This window comes from Equus quagga, chromosome 13 (genome assembly GCF_021613505.1).
Source record: "Equus quagga isolate Etosha38 chromosome 13, UCLA_HA_Equagga_1.0, whole genome shotgun sequence".
Taxonomy (NCBI): domain Eukaryota; kingdom Metazoa; phylum Chordata; class Mammalia; order Perissodactyla; family Equidae; genus Equus; species Equus quagga.
Window position 1 is genome coordinate 5,574,406 of NC_060279.1, and position 15,218 is coordinate 5,589,623.

Genomic DNA, 15,218 nt, shown 5'->3' on the forward strand with positions numbered 1-15,218 from the left:
GGGTAAAGGGGCAATAGGAAAATATGGCCACGAATTCTACACTACATCTCCCACGAAGCTCACTTGAATCTGGGAAGGCTTGAGGCTGCCCCGACTGACAGAGCAGCTGACGTCCCAGGCTGTCATAAAGGGGCTTACAGCGTCTGCTTTGTTTGCTGAACACTCACTGTTGGAGCTCTGAGCTGCCATGTGAGAATTCTAACTACCCCAAGGCCTCCGTGCCGGACAGGCCACAAGGAAGCACTCAGTGGACAGTCCCTGCTGAGCCCAGGCTTCTAGCCGTCCCCACAAGGCCCCAGACATGTGAGTGACGCCATCTTGGACTCTCCTAGTCAGTCAGCTGATTAACACTGAATGCCTTCTGTCCACACCGAGTGAAGCAGAAAAATCACCAGCTGACCCTACCCAGTTCCCTGCCCTACAAATATAAATATAATTAAATGATTATTGTTTTAACAGTAAATTTGGGGTCATTTGTTATGCAGCAATAGATAAATGGAACAGGTAGAGAAAGACCTTTCTAGGCATAAAAGCTTGGTAGGAATCCAAATAAAAGAATGGTAGATTTGAAACTGTAAACCGCTCTATGTCAATTATCATCACATACAAAATTAAAAAGCAATGACAAACTGGAAAATATCCCTGTAACACATCTACCAGGCAAACCGTTATGAAGAAAATTACAGTAGGAAAAAATGTGCAAATAACAAAAAGCAGTTATCAGAAAAGTTAACAAGGCAAAAAAGAGAAAACATGTTTAACACTATTCATAATAACATAAATGCGTTTTAGATGACAATAAGATACTTTTTTTGCCTTTAAACTTGCAAAGATTTTTAAAATGATAACACTCAATGCCCACAGGGCTGCAATGAGGCAAGAATTTTCCACTGCTGGTGACAGGAATGTAAATTGGTAGTCTTTCTGGAGAAGAAGTTGATGATAAAAATCAAGCCTTAAACACCCTTTGCTCAAGTATTCTCACTTCCAGGAATTAATGAGACAGACGTGTGGTCAAGCATTCTCATCACAGCATTATCCATAATAGTGAGAAATTTTAAACATAAAACATTCAACAACAGAATTGTTGCTAAATTTCAAATAATTGAATACAGTGGAGTTATCAAAAATCACAGTTTCCAAGTTATTCAATGACAAGGGAATGCATTCATAACAAAATTAAAGTAGAGGGGAAAGCTAGTTGAAAGTGTATAAAAAGAGCCACAATTTTGTTTACATAGGTGGATAGACAGGTGGATAAAAAGACTGGATGGAAGCTCACCAAAATATTTACGGTGTCTTTAGAAAAAGGGTTTAGGGAGGCATTCTTTCCTCCTTTCCCCTTCTCTGAGTTTTCCTAATTTTCCAACATAAAGCTGTATTAATTTTATAATCAGGAAAACATTCTTTTTTAAGTAGGTAATTAAAGAAAAAATTCCAAAGCAGTGCCTCTAGCAAACTTGATTGCAGGGACTTTCAAGGACGAGGAGGTCTTCGCAGAATGGGAGAGCCGTCCCTCCACAGACCCGCTGTGGTCTGTGTCAGACGCACCTGACTTCCAGGCCAGGCCCTGTGGATCCCCCAGCTCCAGTTATCTCTCTGCTGTCCCTCCCTTTTTCCTGCCACATCTCTCCACCCCAGGCAGCCACATGCACAAGTAAACATTTTCATTCCTTCTGTTAACATAGAAATCACAAACTGACAGCGTGGACCAAATAAAGTCAATAGATTTCTTTCCTTTGCCACTCCTTCCCCAAATGTGTTCATTTTATTTTTAACTAGTTACCAACAATAAAAAATGAAGAGAGATTTTTCACTTCCAGGAAGATGGAGCAGACATACTTTTTTCTATTCCTCCCACTAAGTACAATTAAAAACCCTGGACATCATATATAAAACAAACATGGGACTCTGAAAAGTGAAGAGACGAGGTCAGCTCAGAAATGGATCTCAGGACCTGAGGAACGACACAGTAGTGAGTTCCTTGGGTTTTCGTTTTGACTCATACATCCCAGAGTTGGAAGTAAAGCAGCCCGCAATCCAGAAACGCCAGCAGGTGCAGACAAAAAAGGCCCCAAGAAAAGCCTGCTTTTCCCAGCCAAAGGACAAAAAACCAGGCAGTCTAACAAGACAGAAAACATTTAGATAATAACTGCTCCACTCCAGCCAGACCACAGAAAAAACTGTAGCCCAGCCCCACCCACAGCAGCCAAGCCAAGTGGGGAACCTCATCTTCCCCTGTTGAGAGGTTATAATGAGGCCTCCAAACCACCCCACCGGGTGCTGTCAGAGATGGCCAAGCAGAGAGCCAGGCCTTTCATCCACCGTAACTGATGGGCAGCCCTAACCTCCCCCGACACGGGGAGTCTCTCCAGCAGCAAGGAGGCACACCTCCCACTCCTCAATGGGGAGGTGTCAGCGGAGGACTAGGGAAGAAACAGAACTGTCACCACCACCCAGTGGTGATGAGGACACCCTCACCACCCGAACTCCCACCCCACCAGCAGGAACAAGGAGCCTCCTTACTCACCACCACTTGAATGTCAGTGGAGCCCAGTGGTGAACCTGGCCTTCCACTCCCGCCTGACTGTGACAAAATGGCAGCCCCACTTCCCTTGCCAGATTGTTGTCAGCAGAGGCCACCTAAAAGAGTAGGTTTAAATAAAATCCAGAGGTTCATAAAATAATACAAAAATGTCCCGATTCCAATCAAAAATCACTCAACACCCCCAAAATTGGGAGGATCTCAAACTGGATAAAGAAAGACATTCAGTGGTGCTAACACCAAGGTGACAGAGACGTTAGATTTATCTGACAAAGATTTTAAAGCAGCCCGTGATAAAAGGACTTCAAGGAGCAATTGTGAACCTGCTTGAAACAAGTCAAAAAAATAGAAAGCCCCAGGAAATAAATGCAAAGTGTCAGCAAAGAAATAGAAGATATAAAAAAGAACCAAATGGAAATTTTAGAACTGAAAAATACGGCAATCAAATTAAATCTCAGTGTATGGACTTAAATTAGTTTTCTATTGCTACAGTGACAAATTATCATAAATTTAGTAGCTGAAAACAATAAAAATTTATTATCTTAAAGTTCTGGAGATCAGAAGTTCAAAATGGGCAAATGCCAAGGTGTGTCAAGGTTACATTACTTTGTGGATGCTCCCTTGGCTTTTCCAACTTCTGCAAGCTTTCCTCATTCCTTATCTTATGGATCCCTCCCATCTTCAAAGCCAGCAATGTCTGGTCAAGTCTTTCTCATTTCACGTCACTCTGACACTGACTCCTGTCCTCCCTCTTTCACTTATAAGAACCCCTGTGGTTATATTGGATCCACTGGGAGAACCGAGGATGATCTCCCCAGCTCAAGATCCTTAATCACATCTGTAAAGTCCTGTTTGCCATGTAAGGCAATATATTCACAAGTTCTCAGGACTAGGTGTGGGTATCTTTGGGGGGCCATTATTCTGCTCCCAAAGATGCATGCCTGTCCCACATACAAAATACATTCACCACATCCTAAAGTCCTCAGAAGTCTCAACCAATTACATCATCAACTCAAAGTTCAAATTCTCACCAGCTCAAAAGTCCCAAATCTTATCATCTAAGTCATTTAAACAGGTATGGGGAAGACTCTAGTTACAATCCAGCCTGAGGCAAAATTCCTCTCTACCTATGGACCTGTAAAACTAGAAAACAAGTTATCTGCTCCCAAAATACAATGATACGACAGGCATAGGATAGCAGTTATAAACATTTCCATTCAAAAGGGGAAATGAGAGGAAGAAAATTGAAGTCCCAAGCAATTTTGATTTTTTTTTTTTTTTTTGAGGAAGATTAGCCCTGAGCTAACATCCGCGCCCATTGTCCTCTACTTTATATGTGGGACGCCTGACACAGCATGGCCTGACAAGCAGTGCGTACGTAGGTCCACACCGGGGATCCGAACCCACCAGGCCACCTGAAGTGGAACGTGCGAACTTAACTGCCGCGCCACCAGGCTGGCCCCCAAGCAATGTTGAAATCCAGCAGGACAAATTTCATTACGTTTCATGTCCTCTACGGCTCAAGGCTCCATTCTCTGAGCTAAGGGCTCCACCCTTGGGGTTAACCTTTCTCTCTCATGAATGGTGGCACTGGTTTGCAGCTGAATAGTTTTATCAGCCTGTTTTATATCTATAGGGTTTTGGAGATCCAACAGTTCTGTAACTCTTAAGAAAACTGAATTAGTAATTTAAAAAAACCGAAAAAACCTCTTCAAGCCCAAATGGTATTACTGGAGAATTGTAGCAAACATTTAAAGAATTAACATCTACTCCACAGAATCTCTTCCAGCAAAAAGAAGAGGAAGAAAAACATTTCTCAATTCATTTTCTGATGCTAGCGTTACCCTGACACCAAAACTAGACAAAGCACAAAAAAACAAAATTACACACAGAAATTAAATATCTCTCATAAATATAAATATCCTTAACAAAATATTAGCAAATAAAATTCAGCAATATATGAAAAGAATTATAAACTATGACCCAGTGTGGTTTTTTTCCAGGGATGCAAGACTGATTCATTATTTGAAAATCAATGTAATCTACCATATTAACAGGCTAAAGAGAAAAATCATATGCTCATATCAACTGAAGCCAAAGGAGTGTTTGGAAAAGCTCAACACTCATTTATGACTCAAAACTCTCAGAAAAATAGTAACAGAGAGGAGCTCCCTCAGCTTGATGAAGAACTTCTCTGAGAATCCACAACTAATGTATACCTAATGGTGAAAGACAGGGCTTTTTCCCTAAGATCAAGATCAAGGCAGGATGTCCGCTCCCACCACACTCATTCACCACAGCATTGGACGTTCTAGTCAGGGCAGTAAGGCAAGAAAAGAAAACAAAAGGCATGTAGATCAGAAAGGAAGAACTAAAACTTTCTCTTTTAGCAGCGACATGATGATCGTAGAGAATCCCAAGGAGTCTACAAAAACAGAAAACAAAATCCTGCCAGATTTCATAAGTGAGCTCAGCAAAGTCTCAATATTCAAGATAAGCATACAAAATCAATTGTATTTTTATGTACTAGCAATGAATACGTGAAAATCGAAATTAAAAATACAATATCATTTACAATTGCTCAAAAAACCTGAAATACCTAGATGGAAATCTACGGCAACACGTACAGGACTCGTATGCTGAAAATTACTCAGTGCTGATAAACGATATCCAAGAAGACCTACATAAATGGGGTTGGCAAAGAGAGAAACACCTACATGAGTGGGATGTAATAGACAACCCAGGAATAGACTCACAGAAATATATTTTTGATAAAGGTGCAAAAGCAATTCAATGGGGGAATGATAGCTTTTTCAAGAAATGGTGCTGACATAATTGAGAAAAAAAACTAGCTCAAAATGGATTACTATGTAAAATGTAAAATGTAAAACTATAAAACTATTAAAAAAATCATAGAAAATCTTTAGGATCTAAGACTTGCCAAAGAGTTCTTAAATTGGATAACAAAAGCATGATCCATAGAAGGAAAACTTGATAAATTGACTTTATCAAAATTCTTTTTATAAAGACTCTGTTAGCAGAAAGTAAAGACAATCTACAGAGTGTAGAAAATATTTGCAAACACACATATAACCAAGAACTAGTATCTAGAATAAACAAGGAACTCTCAAAATTCAGTAAAAAAAAAAAAAAAAATCCAAGTAGAAAATAGGCAAAAGGCATGAACAGACATTTCACAAAAGAGGATATACAGATGACAGATAAGCACAAGCAAAGATGTTCAATGTCATTAGCCACTTGGAAAATGCAATTTAAAACCACAAGGAGAGATCTGTACAAATCTATCAGAATGGCCAAAGTAAAAAATAGTGACCACACTGTATGTTGGTGAAGATGCAGAGAAACTGGGTCCCTCATACATTGCTGGTGGGAATGCAAAATGCTCAAGCCACTCTGGAAAACAATTTGACAGTTCCTTAAAAACCAAAACATGCAACTACCATATGAGCCAGGAATTGGCTCCTTGGGCATTTATCCCAGAGAAATGAAGGCTTATGTTCACACAAAAACTTGTACAAAAGTGTTTAAAGTAGTTTTATTCATAAAGGCCCCAAACTAGAAACAACCCAGATGTCCTCAAATGGATGAATGGTTAAACCATGGTACATCCATACCACAGACTACTACACAGCGATAAAAAGGAACAAATTTTTGATACATGGAACAACCTGGACAAATCTCCAGGTAATCATGCTGAATGAAAAAAGCCAATCCCAACATACTGTATAATTTCATTAAATAACATTCTAGAAAAGTCAAAATTATAGAAATGGAGAACATATTAGTGATTGCCAAGGATTAAGAGGTGGTGGGGGGTAGGAGGGAAGTGAGTGCAGCTGAAAAAGGGCAACATGAGGGATCATTGTGCTGATGGAAATACTCTGTACCCTGACCTTATCAGTATCAACCCTGGGTGTAATACTGCAAGATGTTACCATTGGCGGAAACTGGGTAAGGAGTACAAGGGACCTTTCTGTATTATTTCTTTCAACGGCATGTGATCTACAATTATTTCAACATAAAAAAATTAATTAAAAAATTTTTAATTGTAATTTCACATAAAAATCTAAATCTCTGTCTTCTCTGGAAAAATCATAATGTCTGACTGACTTTCACACATGGCTAAAATGGGCTGGAGCAGAGCAGCAGCTGCAACTCAAGCTTGGGCGTGCACTTACCACTTCATCCCAGTCCTCACCATTCCCTATTGTCTTCCTATCACCTAGGCTCAGGATTCTCTGCTATTCATTACCAGCTTGCCCTGCTAATTTTCTTACATCCAGTGAAGGTCCCTTGTCTCTCCCCTATAAGCATTTGAATTTCCCATTTTTGTGGATTCCTGACACCAGTAAAGCAGGGTGGAAGCAGAGCTCAGTCATGCTAACACATTAGCTCATGGAAACACCTTAACACTTTATAGCTCACATCCAAAAAAATGTGTACCCGAGACATGATACCATATAGTGGAAACTCCTGGAAGTCAGACAGACTTGAGCTATAATCATGGTTTTTCCACCTGACCTTCAGCAAATTATTTGAATTTTCACATATTTACTTATCAACTGGGAACTGTTAATTCAATCTAACTAAAACACCTACCCCACATAGATGCTCATGAATATGTTCTCCCCATAACAACAGGATGCCTCTCTTCTCTTATTGCTTTGTGATTCCGCCTTAGTAGCCAATAGCTTCTGCTAACAGAGGTTGGCTCCCACTGGAGTTTGAAACACATGTTTACCACTAACCAGGAAGGTAGGCGCCACTTTGCTTAGCCTCTTTCCAGCACTCTCACCATCCTCACAAAAATCCTGCAAAACATGATTACTTGTATTATGCTCATTTTACAAATGAGGAATTTGAGGCACAAAGTTATTTGGTTATTTACTTCTGCCAATAAATCTGACTCTAAAATCTGCATTTAACTACTTTTTCCACTGCCTCTCTCTGTTTCAGGCTTGGCAGAATTTTGGTAGAGCTTTTCTTTCCACACTCTCCCCAGGGACCAGCCCATGTCTTTTGCACGTCTTCACCTATCAAAAAGCTAAGGTCAAGGATAACTTCCCGGGCAGCCCCAGTTTGTGGCCATGGGGAGACTTGGAAAACCCCGTCTCTTTTTTCCCTTCTTCCCTTGACCCACAGAATCTCTTAGGATGAGTGTGTGACTCAGGTAGCTGCAGGTTGCACTGTTTGAAGATTTTCAGATGCCATGCACCGAGCACGTAGTGTTATGATGGAGGACATTCTCCTATAGTAGTTTTATTGGCATCTCTTCACAATCCGATGCTCTTTTCCTGGCACGAACTTATATTGGCAAAGAGAAAGGGACAAAAAACACACAAAACAGGCTGAGTGAAATACCAGCTCTCCCCTGAGGATTGGTTGCTGGCTGAGCTCTCAGGGCTTGTCGCTCACCGGAGATGAAGATACACAAGAACAACAGGGCACTCCCTGCCTCTTGACAGAGTGTCCAGGAGCTTCCCAGGACATGAAACCGGAGAAACGTCTTCGGCTCACTTCTCAGTGGTTGAGACTCTCCAGTAAGACAAAGCTGGAATGGATTCCTGGCTCCTCGGCTTCTCAGCTGTAGGAACCTGGGCAAGGTTCTTAACGTCTCTTGCTAAGTCTCCGTTTTCTCATTTTGTAAAATGGAGATCATAATCATGGTAATGCCTTCTTTACAGGGTCTCTGAAGGAAATAAATGAGGTGATACAGGAAACATGCTTACCCCTCTGCCTCATATGCAGCAAGCACTCAATAAATGTTAGTATTATTATATTAGCAGTGGGATTTGTGATAAGCCAGAAAAAAATAATAGCCATTAGTATAATCATAAGTTGTGGGCTTTGTAATATGCCTGAAAAAAGAGGCGTTGGTGAAGGTGGTGGTATTTTAACCATTATCAGCACAAAAGCCAGAGGAAAAAAAGATCAGACTTCCACGAGTGTTCCAGAGGTAGCTCACTTCCCACAAAAGTTGTATTTGTCGGAGATTCTCTGCATTTGAATATTGAAAAACTAAAACATGTTTTCCCATTAGATGATAATTCCAGAAATGTTTTTTGTTCAATTTTGATAATTTTAACTGTTTCATTTAAATAATGTCCTGTTTTCACCTCTTTGTAGCTTTGTAACCTTGGGCAACATTATTTACCTCTTTAACTATCAGTTTTCTGGTCTGTAAAACTTAAGTTTTGGCACCTGAGACAGTGTGCACTTTTCATAAGTGCTCTGTGAAAGTGTGACCCCCAAAGAAACGCTGAGTTATAATGGCTCCAGCGCCACGCTCCTGACTTGAGCCATTTGTAAGTGAGGTATACTTTCAGTTAGAAAATAACAACCACTTAATTTGTCCTATAAAGTTCGAATTTTGTACAACATATTATCTTAAAGGAAGGCAAAACTTTAGAGGAAAATGTGCTAATGAGATACAAGCATTTAAGTGAAGAAGAAGATTTGAAAAACTTGATTAATGTCTTGGGAAGATGATAAAATTCTCCCCATTTCACAGGAAGGTAGATTGATGGTTGAAGAACAGAAGAATTTCTTAGCGGTTATCACAAAACCAGTCTCTTTGACTTCAGGTTCTCCTCTTTCCCAGGCAGCCTGAAAAATGTGACCAAAGGAATCCTACTCACACACTGGTTTTCTTCTTACACTCCCCTGCTCAAGAATCCCCAGGGTCCCTAACTACCCACCTGGAAAGCTCCAGCTCCATAGCCGGGCATTTAACTGTCTTCCTTTATAACGTGGTCCCCTCCCCTTCTCTGGTCGGGCCCTTGCCTTTGCCCTAATCTTCGTCTTCTCCCGCATCCCTGCTCCATTGTCTCCTGGGCAGGGCGCGCTCATCTCCGAGGCCAAACATTTGCCCCTGCTAGACACTCACCTCTGTGCCTGTCCTTTCACTCTATTTAAATCCTACCAACACCTGCTTATTTTCTTCTTTTTGCCCATCTGTATTTTCTTAGTTTTCTGCAATGTTTTTTACTTAAGTCCTAGGGCCCAGCACCCACACTTCCTTCTCCAAAAGTCTTGGCTGACTTGTATGAGTCCTTCCAGAATTACTATCTGGACCACCTACCAGAGCTCTTCGCTCTCCTGTGGGTGGATCTCTCTCCCCAACCAAACCCTTCGGCTGTAGGGCCAAGGGCCAGGCCTTTTCTTTCTTGTGAATTGTGTTTTGTTTGTTCTATGACTCTTTCCAGAAAGGCCTTAGGACAGCTTACAAGAACAAACACACACACAAAATAAGAGCGAAACATAAATAGTAACAGGCAGAAGAGGAGGCCAATGAAGATAAACAGGCAGTGTAGACTCTGACTCAATCCCAAGTACTTTACGTCCTAATGTCCATGTTACCACCTTTTCCTGAAACCCTAGCAAGGAGAGAGCAGGAAGAAAATCAAACGCAAGTAAAAAGAAGGACATTGTAACAGAATCTCATATTCTGAATCCTTCATTCATTCATTTATCCCTCATTCAATAAAAATTTTAAGCATGTATTATGTACCATGTACTGGTTATATAACCAGTCCCATAACTTGATCTATTTAGCCCCATTTGTTAGATAATAATTTGTGTGTGTGTGTTTCTTCCCTATTGAATGTAAAATGAATTTGAAAGAAAGCATTATTTCTAGATAATCTAACATGGAAAGCCAGGACTGGTCCAAGTGTTTGAAATCTAAAGCTAATTTGCAAAGTAAACATTGACCCTAAAAGTCCAGTGTTTGCTGACTTTTCTTTATAGTTCATGTGTGGTAGGTTTTCATGGAAAGTTGCATTTATGAAGAGAATTGCGTAAATCTAATGACCAATGAACATAGAAAAATTAGTCAACCTCAGTGGTAATCAAGTAATTGAAAATGTGATGTCATTTTAAAGATAATGTAAAAGCACAATGAAATTTCACTACATACTGACTAGAACGTCTAAAATTTAAAACACCAGATGTAGAAAGAGTTTAGAATAAGCAGGTCTCTGGTAAGTATGGAAATTGGCACAACCATTTTGGAAAACAGTTTAGAAGTTTTATAAGAAGTTAAAATGGACATTTACCCTATGACCTAGCAATTCCACTCCCAGCTATTTGTCCAAGAAAAAGGAAAATATTTGTCTACAAAAAGGCTTGTATAAGAATATTCATAGCAGTTTCATTCACAGTAGCCAAAATTGGAAACAATCCAGATGTTCTCAACGTAAGAACGAACAAACAAGCTGTCACATGGAAAATGTCAAATGGAAAAATATTCACCAACAAAAAAGTAACAAACTACTGATAGATGAAACAACATGGATAAGTCTCAAAAATATTATATGGAATGAAAGTATATGGTATATGATTTCATTTATAGGAAATTCTAGAACCTACAGTGATGGAAATCAGATCAATGTTTGCTTCTTGAGAGGTAAAGGGAGATTAAGAAAGGACACCAGGAAAATTTCTGATATGACTAAAATATTCTGTGTTTTTTTTTTTAAAGATCGGCACCTGAGCTAACAACCATTGCCAATCTTCTTTTTTTTTTTTTTTCTGCTTTATCTCCCCAAACCCCCCCGTACATAGTTGTATATCTTAGTTGCAGGTCCTTCTAGTTGTGAGATGTGGGACGCCTCCTCAACATGGCCTGATGAGCGGTGCCATGTCTGCGCCCAGGATCCGAACCCTGGGCCGCTGCAGTGGAGCACGTGAACTTAACCACTCGGCCACGGAGCCGGACCCTATTCTGTGTTTTGATATACATTCTTCAAAATTTATTGACAGTAGGTACACATAAAATATGACCATTTCACTGTATTCTATCTCAATAAAACAAACAAACTTTAAAAGGTAATGCTGAGGGAAATTTTGGGAGTTGGAAATGCTCTAAAACTGGATTGTGTTAGTGGTTTTACAACCATATAAATGTATTAAAAAATAATTGAACTGTTCACTTACAATGAGTAAATTTTATGTCAATTATACCTCAATACACTATTAAGTAAAAGATAATGCATTCAATATTTTACTGGAAGTACCAGCTAATATAATAGGACAAGAAAAGGAAATAACAGGTATACAATCGGGAAGGAAGAAATAAAACTGTCTTTGTTTGCAGATGACATGGTCATCTACACAGAAAATCCAAAAGAATCAAACAAAAACAAAAAGAAACGTCTGGTACTAATAAGCAATTATAGGAAGGTGGCAGGATACAAGGTTAATATACAAAAGTCTATCACTTCCCTATATACCAGCAACGAAAAAGTGGAATTTGAAATTAAAAACACAATACCACTTACATTCACATGCCCGAAAATGAAATACTTAGTTATAAATCTAAAAAAAATGCATAAGATCTATATGAGGAAAACTACAAAATTCTGAAGAAAGAAATCAAAGAATGAAATAATTGGAGAGATATTCCATGTTCATGTATAGGAAGAACCAATATTGTGAAGACGTCAGTTCTTCTCAACTTCATCTGTAGATTCAATGTAATCCCAACCAAAATCCCAGCAAGCTGTTTTGTGGACATCAATAAAATGAGTCTAAAGTTGATACGCAGAGGCAAGAGACTCAGAATAGCTAACACAATATTGAAGGAAAGGAATAAAGTTGAAGGACTGATGCTACCTGACTTCAAGACCTACCTATCTTTCTGATGCAGTAATCGAGACAGTGAGGCACTGATGAAAGATAGACAAATAGACCAGTTGAGCAGAATCGAGAGCCCAGAAATAGGCCCACATAAATACAGTCAACTGATCTTTGACAAAGGAGCAAAGGCAATACAGTGAAGCAACGATGGTCTTTTCAACAACTAAACATCTACATTCAAAAAAAACAAAAATGAATCTAGACATGGGCATTACACTCTTCACAAAAATTAACTCAAAATGGATCATAGACCTAAATATAAAACTCCTGGAAGATGAAATAGGAGATCTAGATGACCCCGGTATGGTGATGACTTTTCAGATACAAAACCAAAGGCAGGATCCATGGAAGAAACAATCGATAATTGAACTTCATTAAAATCAAAAACTTCTGCTCTGCAAAAGACGATGTCAAGAAAATGAGATGACAAGTCACAGACCGGGAAAAAATATTTGCAAAAGACACATTTAAAAAAGGACTGTTATTGAAAAAATACAAGGAACTCTCAAAATGCAACAATAAGAAGACAAACAACCCAACTAAAAAATGGCCAAAGATCTTAACAGATAACTCACCAAAGAAGATATGCAAATAGAAAATAAGCATATAGAAAGATGCTCCACCTCATATGTCATTCGGCAAATGCAAATTAAAACAACAATAAGACATTGCTACATACCCATTTGAATGACTCAGATCCAGAACACTGACAACACCAAATGCACGTGAGGATGTGGAGCAGTAGGAAGTCTCATACATTGCTGGTGAGAATGCAAAATGGGACAGCCACTTTGGAAGACAGTTTGACAGTTTCTTCCAAAACTAAACATACTCTTACCATGTGATCTAGCAATTGAGCTCCTTGATATTTACCCAAAGGAATTGAAAACTTTGGTCCACACAAAAACTTGCACACAGATTTTACAGCAGCTTTATTCGTAATTGGTAAAACTTGGAAGCAACCAAGCTGTCCTTCAGCAGGTGAATGGATAAATAAACTGTGGTGCATCCACACAATGGACCATTATTCAGTGCTAAAAAGAAATGAGCTATCAAGCCATGAAAAGACATGGAGGAAGCTTAAATGCATATCAGCAAGTGAAAGAAGCCAATCTGAAAAGGCTACATACTGTGTGATTTCAATTATGTGACATTCTAGAAAAGACAAAATTATGGAGACAGTAAAAAGATAGTGGTTGCCAGGATATGGAGGATCGGGAGCAAAGGAGGGATGAAAAGAAATAGCACAGAGGATTTTTAGGTCAGCCAAAAACTCTGCACTGGACCCACCCAGTGGCGTGGCGGTTAAATGCGCACGTTCCACTTCCGCTTGGCAAGCCACGCTGTGGTAGGCGTCCCACATATAAAGTAGAAGAAGATGGGCAAGGATGTTAACTCAGGGCTAGTCTTCCTCGGCAGAAAGAGGAGGATTGGTGGCAGATATTAGCTCAGGTCTAATCTTCCTCAAAAAAACAAAACAAAACAAAAAAATCACCTCTGCACAATAATGTAATGATGGATACATGTCATTACACATTTGTCCCAACCTATTGAATGTACAACACCAAAAGTGAGCCCTAATATAAGCTATGGGCCTTGGGTGATTGTGACGTCTCAATGTAAATTCATCAGTTGGAACAAATGTACCACTCTGGTGAGGGATGTTGGTAACAGGGGAGGCTATGTATGTGTGGGGGCAGGGAGTATATGGGAAATATCTGTACCTTCTTCTTAATTTTGCTGTGAACCTAAAACTGCTCCAAAAAATAATATCTTTAAAAACAATAATGCACACGGCTGTTGGGGTGCAGAAGATAACCACGTACAGATTTCTGGGTACAACTGTTTTCAGAGCGGTGGGATGATGCATATCAAAGGTCTTCGGGCCGAACAATTCCTCTTTAGAAATTCCCCTGCAGAAAATTTCCGCCACGAAAATAATCGAGGACATGCACAAAGATTTATTTAAAAGATGTACATTGAATTGAAGGGTCATTTGTAATGGATAAAAACTGGAAGCAACTTTATGCCTACCATACCGCATGAGTGAAATAAATGTGTATAAATGTGTGTACAAACTGTAGCTAATACAATAATGCTGTAAATTAATGTTCATCAACATGGAAAGCTGTTCACAACATATTAATAGAAAAAAACAGGTTGGAGAAAATATGCAGAAAACAGCATGGTTACTTTTATTATGTAGTACTTTTAGTATTACACAGTAGTTTTATTATAGAGAGAGTTCTGAAGGGATATACAGAAGGTGAGGACGGTAACCATCTCTGGGTGGTAGCATTATGGGGATAACGTTCTACTTTTTCATAATAATTATACATGTCTTACAAAAGATATATATGTTATTTTTCAATTTTCAACATCTTTAAAATGAGTTAATGGGAGAAGACAGAGATCGTCAGGACTGTGGTACGTATGTGGTAAATATGGATTTCTGATGAGTTCTGAAAATTTGGTGCACGCTACTTTAACCCAATAGACGCGTGTAAATTGGATTGCATTTTCCATTATGCTAATGGAAGAAAAATCTGCAAGAAAAGTAGAGAATCATTTGATAAGGTGAATGACTGTTGCCCCATGTTTCTGTTTTGGAAGCTCACATCATTTCAACTTCCAGTACTGCTTAAAGTAGAAAACACTCAAATCATTATTCTTTTGTAATATCCTGGTCAAATTCCTAATCACAACCGTTTTAAGAAAGGCCAAGGGTCAGTGTTGTGTTTTCACTTTCCCAATTTACAGAGTTTTCACTTTGCCCATTCTCAACCACTCTGGAAACTGTCTGAAAGGGAAGAATTCACATACTTGGAGAACTTGGTTGATTTCTGGGATAACTGAAACTTGTCAGATAACTCTGCCTCCAACGGGCTCTGAGCAGGAAACAAACAGGAGAAAAACAAAGAAAGCAGGCACATCTGGGTGAAATCAACCACTCAAAACAACCCTTCCTAGAAACACGGGAAATAAAGACACCTAGAGTGTAGCTTTCTCCAAA